Here is an 11,104-nt window from a genome sequence, read left to right as displayed (position 1 = left end):
TTAATGAATTTAGCGACATTTTTCACCAGAATTTAAAACAATTTGGTATTTGAAGTTCGAAATGGATGCTACAGCCTAATACAGAAAATTGTCTGTGCAGCCTAATACAGAAAATTGTCTGTCCTCCCGATATTCGGAATTTTGATGATTTTAGCGACGTTATTCAGCGGATTTGTTTCAAATTTGGTATTTGAAGTTCGAAATGGATGCTACAGTCTAAGACATAAAATTGTCTGTGCAGATCCACGTCTTCGTATAGTCGCCATATAACGGTACCTCCAGATATTTGATATTTTGATGATTTTAGCGACATTATTCACCGGAATTGTTTCAAATTTGCTATTTAAAGTTCGTAATGGTCACTACATTTTAAGACGGAAACGTGTAGGAGCAGGTCCACGTTTTCGTATAGCCCCCATTTAACGGCACATCCCGATATTCGGATTTGAGTATTATAATGGCTTATGACAAAAATTGCCTATGCAGGTCCATGTCGTCGTATATACCCTAATATAACAGCTACATTCGGTACTTTCAAGATTTTAATAGAATTTTAAACGAATTTTATTTATTTTTTTATTTAATTATTATTTTTTTTTTTTTTTGAAAATTGCGAAAATCGTTCCGTATTTGATGCACAATAAACAACAAATCGGATGAAGTTATACACAGCAGTTATATCTAAATATTGACCGATCATCTCCAATTTCAAAAGGGTTCGTCCATGGGGCAAACAAATGATTTGCTCAAAATTTAATTTTGAGCGGGCAATAAATGCGACCTGTACTATGTTCACAAAAATAAATGGACAGACAGACGGACAACCATTGAAACTGTAGATACATACTGTTTTTGGTCAAATACACGAAATCGGACGCAAAAAAAATATATGTGGGACTTATATCCAAATCAGAACCGACTTCTATACAATTTGGCAAATTTATCTTTGTGCCAAATTTGGTTATTGAAATTGGAGATACATTTTTTAATTAATTAATTGTACTAACTCATGTCACATCCAAAGTTACAACATTGGTCTACAAAAATTGTCTATTCACGTTTCCGAACATTGAGCAATCAGTTGATCTCCTATGTAAGTTTCCTGATTCGTTTATGATCTGAATTGAACGGTCAGACCACATCTGGATTATACGCTTATTTGATCGCTTCGTAAATTTGGTATCGCCTCGCTAGCTGCTAACCCTTTCCATAAATCTGACCTTGTGTAAAAAATATATATATGTACATATATAATTACTATCAATCTATCTATCAATTAATTATACACCCTAATATTTCTATATTGTATAAAACCATCCAGTCATCCATTCATTTCGCAAAACAACAGACATGCCTATAAAACTCTTGCAGAATACACACACACACTCACACAAAACTACTCATCCAATAAATAAAATAAAGCAAAAAGTGGGAATTAAAATGTACATCTCATACCATCCCATACCGAACCGTTTGGCCGACCAACCAACAGACCGTCGTCTATCCAATGAGTTATATACCACCTATGTATACCAACATCGCACCATATACCAGAAACACATACAACATGCCTGTTTGTTTGGTATATAGAACGAGTACATAACAAGTAGAAGTTGTTTTCAAGGTCTGGGTCTGGTTTGGGATTATGGACAGACATGGCAAATGGATGGACGGACGGACGGACAGACAGAGACGGTAGACACTAAGAAGGCAGCAGAGAATTTAACAAATTCAGTGGCACAGCACAGGTTTCTTTTAATGTTGCTGTTGCCGCCTCTGCAGCTTTGTGATTACGTTACGTTACGTGCATGTCTGAATGGTTGTTTCCTGCAACATCACAGCACACATACATAGGGAGAGAAACAACTTGCCACGTAATCTTTTCACATCAATGACAACGCCGCCACAAAGCATGCCAACCGTGCTGTAAACTTCGACTGTGCATGCACAGTCAAAGCTATGGTAAAATACTGCAGCAGCAGCAGCGAGGAAGCCACAGAACGATGTTGCAACATGCTGCAAATTGCAGATTTTATGATGTTGAGAATCCAACTAATATTGTTCGCCGTCCGTGCAGCGGCAGCAGCAGCTCCTGCTCTTGCTCCAAGAGCATTTGAAACTTTACAACATTCCTGCTGTGTCCGATGTATGACGTTTACTCCAATGAAGTAGTTACCCGGTTTGTGGTTCTTGTTATAGTTGTAGAAGAAGTTGTTGTTGTTGCAGTTTCAGTTGATATTCTTTGCAGTCTGCATAAAATTTGCTCTACCACCAGCCATGATGGTGGTGCCCTTGGACTTGGACTTGAAAATTTTTCACTTTTGTTGGCTGCCTGTCTGGATGGATGGATGGTTGGTTTGTTGGTTGTTTGACAACGTTGCCATTTCGTTTATTCGTTTTTCGTGATGTGGCTTCGTTTTTTTGAAGTTTATCTGTATAAAATTGTATATTTATTATGAGAGACCTTTATATCTGGTTGAGTGAGTACACCAATACCAAGATTCACCTGGGCATTTGTTTCGAAAATTTATTTTATGTTCCACCATCATGCATTAGAATTATTCACACTTATTCAGTGAGTCAGGTAATCGAATAAATGAAAGGAAATCATGTAATGACATAAAATTTTTCGATTCGAAACTTTGTTGATCTTTTAGACTTTGACAGTTTTTAAAGTTCTTATAAAAGGAGGATTTTCAGAGACTTTTTTTTTTTTGATTTAACCTAAATCGAATTCGACTTATGTTAATAATTAAAAAAATCTTCAAATTAGAATGGAAAATGATCATCAACATTTTTTTTTTTTTTTTTGGAAAATGATCATCAACATAAGTTTAGATTTGATCGAATTGGTCACCTTTGGCACGAATAATGGCCTTAAAACGGCCAATGAAACCGTCACACGCTGTCCGAATGTTGCTCTGCGGTATTTTGGCCAGTTCCTGGGTAGCACGTGCTTAGTGCGATGGTGCTGAGTTCTGATGGAATGTCAAAGGTCTGCGGCCAAATTGTGGCTTTAATACACCCTCCAGAATATTTTCGCGATAATATTCGGCATTTATTTTGACCCCACGGTCGATTAATACGAGCATAGAGCGACCAACGGCTGTTATGGTGGCCCACACCATCACCATGGCCGGCGCTTGAGCTATGATGGCCAACCGATAGTGCACATTGTCAGCTGACCTCTTTGTAGATATGGAGATGTTTCTTAGTGGAATCTTCATTCTCGTCAAAAGGGTTTCTAATTGTAAGCCCCCGACCCGACTATAGCATTTGGTTACTTATTTTAGAATTTTTTAAAACTCTGAATTTCACAAGGTACCGTTTTATAAGACATATACCATAAAGCAGGCCTATTACTGTCGTCCCTTTTGAAATTCCCTTTTTATACCCAGAGCCATATAGCTACAGAGGGTATATATCATTTGATAAGGCCAAACCATGTCTCATCGAAATAAGGTTTTAGACCCTAGGTCTCTTTGGACCAAATCCGTTTTAAGTCGATCTAGCGATGTCCGTCCATCCGTGTGTCTGGCTGGTGCGCACGAAGGGAGTATCCGATTTGATCCAAAGTTGGTATATCGTAATATTATTGTCAAACTTAGATCGGGTTCGGAAATGGACAATATCGGTCCACTCCTTCTGGTACAACCCACATAAAATGTGAAATTTTTCAAAGAAAATAATTTATTACACAGAAAGAGAAAGGATAATCCGATTTTGCTCCAACTTTGCAAATCCTAATATCTGCGTCAGTCTCAGGTCAAGTGCGAAAATGGACAATATCGGTCCGCTCCATCAATAGCCTCTCCCGCAGAGGGTCAAAATTTTGAATAATTATAACTCTTATAAAATATAATGTAAGAGTCCAATTTTCTTCAAATTTCACACATCCCAATATTTATACTAAACCAACGTCTGATGTTAAGATGGAATATATCGGCCCACTCCTTCTGGTACCTCCCCCACAAAGGGTCAAAATTTTGAATATCCATGAAGCTCATAAAACACGAAATTAACATCCGATTTCATTCAGACTTGGCACATCTCAATATTTCCATAAACACAAGGTTTGTTATAAAAATGATGGAGATCGGACCATTTCTTCTGGTAACTCTCCCACATAGGGTTCAAGATTTTGAAAAACAAAACGCTCAAAGAAACCGAAATAGACATCCAACTGTCTTCAAATTTCACACATCCAAATATTTTCGATTACGCAAGATGTGTTGTGAAAATGATATATATCTGTCAAGCCCTTCTGGTACCTCACCCATAAAGGGTCACAATTTCCAATATTTATACCTGTCATAACTTGCCGATTCTTTACAACTTGCATTTCTAAATATTTCTTTTAGCCAGAAATTTGATAGGAATATGTAATTTATCGGAATTTATAATTTCGCATAAAAGTTCGATTTGTTTTTTTTTTTCTTTTTTTGTTTTGCACATACTCCAATTTCATGGAGAACTTCGGTTCGCTATATCTGGCACCTTAACCATATCTCATCTAAAGTATAAGAAGTAGTCGCAATAGTCCAAACATGGTCTTATCTTGGTCAATATTAGCCAAATGCTTTGGAACCTCTCCCATAAAGGGTCAAAAGTTCGAATAATCATAACTCAAGGCTGGGGGTATACATCTGTCGGAAAACCGACTGATGTTATTTTGAATTTTTATACCCTACAACACTATGTGTTGGGGGTATTATAAGTTTGATTGGGCCAAAAATTATGTAACACCTCGAAATATTGTTTTCCCACATAGGAACGTATATATGGATCTTCCTATTACGCCGAGCTGAGTCGATCTAGCTATGTATGTCCGTCCGTCCGTCTGTCCATGTTAATTTGTAATCACTCTACACGTCGCAATTATGGTCCGATCTTCACGAAATTTTGAATGTAGGTGGGGTTAAGGTCAGAATAGGGGGGTTGAAATGGACCAAAAACTGAAACATTTCCTGATTTTGCAGTTGCTCTACAGGTCACAATTATAGACCAATCGAAGCATGGGGATAGAGCTTTGGGCTGGGCAGAAGGCTTCCAATTTTGATGGTCATCGGGTAATATTTAGTGGTTTACATTGACCATAGCATTTGTGATAAATAAAAGTCAAATTTTCCATTGAACCGCGAATATTTTTAATGTCGGCGAAATCACAAATATACGAGCAGGTCAATTCCGACCGTTACGTAAATGCTGATAATAAAAATATCGGATATATATAGCGAAATATATACAATGTATATATTCAAAGGAATGGGATGTTAGCTAAAATGCTTATATCTCCAGAATGGCTGGAGCGATTTTGACAAATTTGTCAATTTAAAATGCCCTCTTGGCATAAAAGTTTAAAATCTAAAAAAAGCGCATAAAAAGATGCCAATAATGATGCTCATATAGATTTTGTAGTATTTTGTGATTTTTTTTTATTTTTTCATATTTTTTATCGCATGCGATTTTTTCAATTTGACTTATAATATTGAAGCGTATATTTTGTAATATTTTTTCACCTTACAACACAGGTTGGGGCTATTATATACAGATTGCAATTATCGTCCGATCCTCACGAAAATTTTCACAAAGGTAGGATTAGGCTCAGAATAGCTAAGCCTATTGTTTTCAAAGATGTCGGCAATCTATTTAGGGGTTGAAATGGACCAACAACTAAAAATGTTCCTGATTTTGCAGCCGTTATAAAGGTCACAAATAGAAACCTAAGGACACGAAACCTCGCATTAAGTTAGAATTTAAGACAGCGGGTAGAATTGACCACTACTTTTTTGTGAAAAAGTACCAACATTACTTACAGGCGATATCCGAAATACACAATAGGCGAACTTCTGGCTTTTTATGCTGATTTCGACGAATATAGCCAAATATTGTAGACAAGCAAATCATATATATGATTCTAAATTTGGAGACACAGAGGGGCCTCTTGCTTTTGGAGATGATCGCAAAATATTTAGGGGTTCAAATGAACCAATAACAGAAAAAAATTTCCTGATCACACAATTGAGGACAATCGACACGCCTGAGAAGATTGGATTTGGACATGAGGGGGGATCCAACATATTGTAGTGTTATAGGGTATTACATGGTCGGCCCTGCACGACTATAGGCTTTGCTTACTTGTTTATTATATTACATTTATTATCCTTACAGCTTAAATTGGTGTTCTGTGTTGTTGTCACAACAGTTATCCAAATGCATTGGTATGTAGAAACACGCATACACATGTATGTGTGTGTATGTAAAAATTGCATGCCATGTCCGACATTGAAATTGTCATCTCCTGATGCCATTCGTGTACGGAAATTTAATTAAATTGTTTTGTTTTCGTGTACCGAAATAAAAAACAAAAATAATAAGTTGAATGCAGCAGATGATGCATCGTGATAATGATGCAACATAACCTGTATTGTAGTGTGGCAGCAGTTGTAGTTGTTGTAGACAAGCTCAGAGGTATTTATTTATATCTATCTGCATTCGATTCATTCACAAAACCGATTACGGCAATACAAATCAGGATTTCCGTACATATGTATGTCCGTCTGTGTGTCCAGCCGTTCCCTGGTCAGTCTGACTATTTACCCATGTGTATTCCCATACGAAATTGCAAAATTGTTTTGTTAAATTCTATAAATTCATTGGCATGATACCCTACTGCCGTCAATGTAAAAAAGGACAATAATACATTATTCTGAGTGTATGGAGAAGTTTCCTGCTGGTGTGGATTTTTCCAATACAATTTACATTTATTGAAATTCATATTTATTCACTGGGGTATTTATTCTGGCCAGACAGACAGGAAGGATATAACCATAGACAGTGTTTTTTTTTTTTTTTTCACGTTCACATTCTATTCAAGCTTTTGTGTGCTATTGCATTTTAGGTGTTAAAATATTGATGCGTTCACTTAGCGAACAATAATATTTGATTTTCAAAAAAAAGCATAACTAGATTTATATTTGCATTGAAAATATTGAATTAATGAAATGTTATGCAATGGTTTGATTTAAGTTGCAATAAAAATCACAAAGACTCACTTCATTATGCCTGTTATTAAAATAATCGCTTTATTTCATGTACAGATATGTATATTAGAGTGTCGTGTACAAAAGCCAAAACCCTTAAAACGACATGGAACTTTAAGTGCAAAACTGTACAATACCAGCCTGAACATCTTATACATTACCAGTATGGGAGATGGTAATGAATTATTCTTAAACAAGCAAAAAAGCTGTAAGTTCGGCCGGGCCGATCTTTGAATACCCTCCACCATTTAGAACGCAATTTTCAAGAAAATTAAATCCGTTAAAAATTAGGTTAAAATCTTAAAAATACCGAATGTAGCCCTTATATTAGAGTCTATACGACAACATGGACCTGCATAGGTAACATTTGTCATAAGCCATTACAATGTTCAAATGCGAAACTTCAAAAAATCGGTAACAATGTAGCTAAAATCATCAAAATACCGAATATCTGGAGGTACCGTTATATGGGGTCTATACGAAGATTTGGACCTGCACACACAATTTTCTGTCATGGGCTGCCATTATGAACTTCAAATAACAATTTTAAAACAATTCCGACGAATAATGTCGCTAAAATCATCAAAATACCAAATACCTGGAGGTACGATTATATGGGGGCTATACCAAAACGTGGACCTACATTTTCAATACCAAAAGTTCTGCAGACATAATATACATTTGAGTAAAATTTTATCAACCTGATTCATTTCCTTCGGAAGCTATAGTGATTTTCACAGACGGACGGACATCACTAAATCGACATAGAATTTTATGCTGATCAAGAATAAAATGTATATTTCGAGGTGTTACAAACGGAATGACAAACTTAATATACCCTCCATACTATGGTGGAGGGTATAAAAATTGACAAGTCAAAAAACTTAAGCCTCATAAAAGAGGCAGGACAGAGTGAGCACATCCGACTAAAAAAAACCTTATATCACTTATTCGAATCCCCACGAATCGTTAGAAAAAAATTAACTCAACAATTAACTGTAATAGATTAAACGACCACCAATCAGAGGATCCCACACTTTCTTCAAGTCCGAATTCGGCAATATGTGTATATGATATTAACCATTTGATGCACAATAATCGTTGTATTGAGATCATATTACGGCTGTGAGGGACAATATTTCATCGCGATCAGGCTATAAATGCGACCTGTACTTTGTTCATAAATATACAAGAACAGGCAGGCAGATCGACGGACGGAGGAACATCCATAAATCGACCCAGATCGTGATTCTGCAAAGGATCCTCAAAAGTAACCATGGGTATACATTGTGAAATGAAACAAGTAAAAAAGCAGTAAGTTCGGCCGGGCCGAACTTTGAATACCCTCCACCATTTGGAACGAATTAGAAAATTTTCAAAAAATAAAATCCATTAAAAATTCTGTTCAAATATTTAAAATATCTAACATCGGAAGGTGCCGATATATATGGGGATATACGATATTGTTGACATATATAGACAATTACCTTTCAGGGGTTAAAGTGCTCACAAAGAACTCCTTGTGTGGATTTTCAGACAATACCATAGGAAAATATGGCTAAAATCATCAAAATACCGAATATCGGGGGGGTACCGTTATATGGGGGATATACGATATCGTTAACCTATATAGAGAATTCTCTGTCAGGGGGTAAAGTGCTCACAAAGAACCTCTTGTGTACAATTTCAGACAATTCCGTTGAAAAATGTGGCTAAAATCATCAAAATACCGAATATCGGGGGGTACCGTTATATTGGGGATATACGATATCGTGGATCGATATAGCCCATCTTCGAACTTGACCTGCCTGCAGACAAAAGAGGGATCTGTGCAAAAGTTTAGCTTCCTATCTTAATTCGTTTAGACTGTAGCGTGATTACAAAATATAACTTTGTTGGGTATAAAATGATTATTTCGATGAGTTACAAACGGAATGACGAACTTAACATAACCTCCATACTATGTATGGTGGAGGGTATATAAACTGCAACCAACTTCAGACTGTTGTCATTTACAAGCGTACAAAAGCAATTTGGGGAGAATTTCCCTGAAAAAAAAGTTATTCGTGATGGAATTCAAGAGTGATTTCTTTATGTTTGGCTGGAAAACCACCAGTGGCTATCGTTAGAGCACTACAGCATTTAAATGTGATATCCGTGATACTGGTAGCGTAGCCCGACGTCAAGGAAGTGGACGGAAGAAAACAGCAACATAAGCTGAAATGGTTCGAAAAGTAAAGAAGCGACTTGAGCGATTGCTCGTGAGCAGAACATATCGCATATTCCATTCGGCAAATATTGAAAAACGAGCTCGGTTAAAGTCATTGAAATTTCAAAATGTGTAAAAACTGAAAATGTGCACCTTCGGTTGGCCACCAGAAGTCAAGCGCCGGCCATTGTGATGGTGTGGGACGCCATAACAGCCGATGGTCGCTCTCCGCTCGTATTAATCGACCGTGGCATCAGAATAATTGCCGAATATTATCGCGAAAATATTCTGGAGGGTGTATTAAAGCCTGAGGCAGGCAAACATTTTGGCCGCAGACCTCGGACATTCCAACAGGACTCAGCACTATCGCGCTCAGCACGCGCCACCCAATAGTGGTTACAAAATGAGGTTCCTCGCTTCATTTCCAGCCCACAATGGCCACCAAAATCTCCGGATACCAATCCGTTGGACTATTTTATGTCTGGAGTATTTTGGATAGCGAATTTTTCTATTGTTAGGCAAAAATTTATATCGATAGTATACCAAGAAATGGAATTAGAGTCAAATCAGCTTGGATTTATATATATTACCCCCTGCTCTTAGTAATAAATTTAGTCTGTCGAAACCGTATGTAAAATTATTATTATACCCTACAACACTATGTGTTGGGGGTATTATAAGTTTGATTGGGCCAAAAATTATGTAACACCTCGAAATATTGGTTTCCCACATAGGAAAGTATATATGGATCTTCCTATCTCGCCGAGCTGAGTCGATCTAGCTATGTATGTCCGTCTGTCCGTCTGTCCATGTTAATTTGTAATCACTCTAAAGGTCGCAATTATAGTCCGAATTATGGGGTTTGGGTCAGATTAGAACCCTATTTCTTTTGGAGATGATCGCATAATATTTAGGGGTTGAAATGGACCAAATACTGAAACATTTCCTGATTTTTCAGTTGCTCTACATGTCGCAGTTATAGACCAATCGACGCGGAAGTTAGCATGGGGCTAGAACTTAGGGCTGGGCAGAAGTCTTCGAATTTTGATGGTCATCGGGTAATATCTAGTGGATGAAATAGACCATAGCATTTGTTTTAAATAAAAGTCAAATTTTTCATTAAACCGCGAATATTTTTAATCCCAGCGAAATCACAAATAGATGAAGAGGTTAATTCTGACCGTTACGTAGATGCCGATAGTAAATATATCTGATATATATCGGGAAATATATACAATGTAAATATACAATGGAAGGGGATGTTAGCTAGAATGCATATATCTCAAGAATGGCTTTACCGATTTTGACAAATTTTGTCAATTCAGAATGCATTCTTGGCATAAGAGAATAAAATCTAAAAAAATCACAAAAATGTGCCAATAATGGTGTTATAATAGATTTTGTAGCATTTTGTGACATTTTTTTATTATTTCATATTTTTTATCGCATGCGATTTTTTCAATTTAACTTATAATATTGAAATGTACATTTTGTAAAATTTTTGCATCTTACAACACGGGTTGGGGTTATTATATACAGATTGAAATTATTGTCCGATCTTCACGAAAATTTTGACAAGGATAGGGTTAGGCTCAGCTATTGTTTTCAAAGATGACCGCAATATATTTAGGGTTGAAATGCACCAACAACTAAAACTGTTCCTGATTTTGCAGCCGTTATAAGGTCGCAAATAGAAACCAAAGGACACGAAATCTCGCATGTAGTTAGGGTTTAGGACAGCGGGTAGAATGGACCACTACTTTTGTTTGAAAAAAATACCAACATTACTTACAGGCGATATCCGAAATACACAAAAGGCGAACTTCTGGTTTTTTTTTTTGCTGATTTCGTT

The sequence above is a fragment of the Musca domestica genome, unplaced genomic scaffold (assembly GCF_030504385.1).
Source record: "Musca domestica strain aabys unplaced genomic scaffold, Musca_domestica.polishedcontigs.V.1.1 1, whole genome shotgun sequence".
Classification (NCBI taxonomy): Eukaryota; Metazoa; Arthropoda; class Insecta; order Diptera; family Muscidae; genus Musca; species Musca domestica.
The sequence above is the reverse complement of the archived record's forward strand: the minus strand, read 5'-3'. Positions refer to the sequence as shown.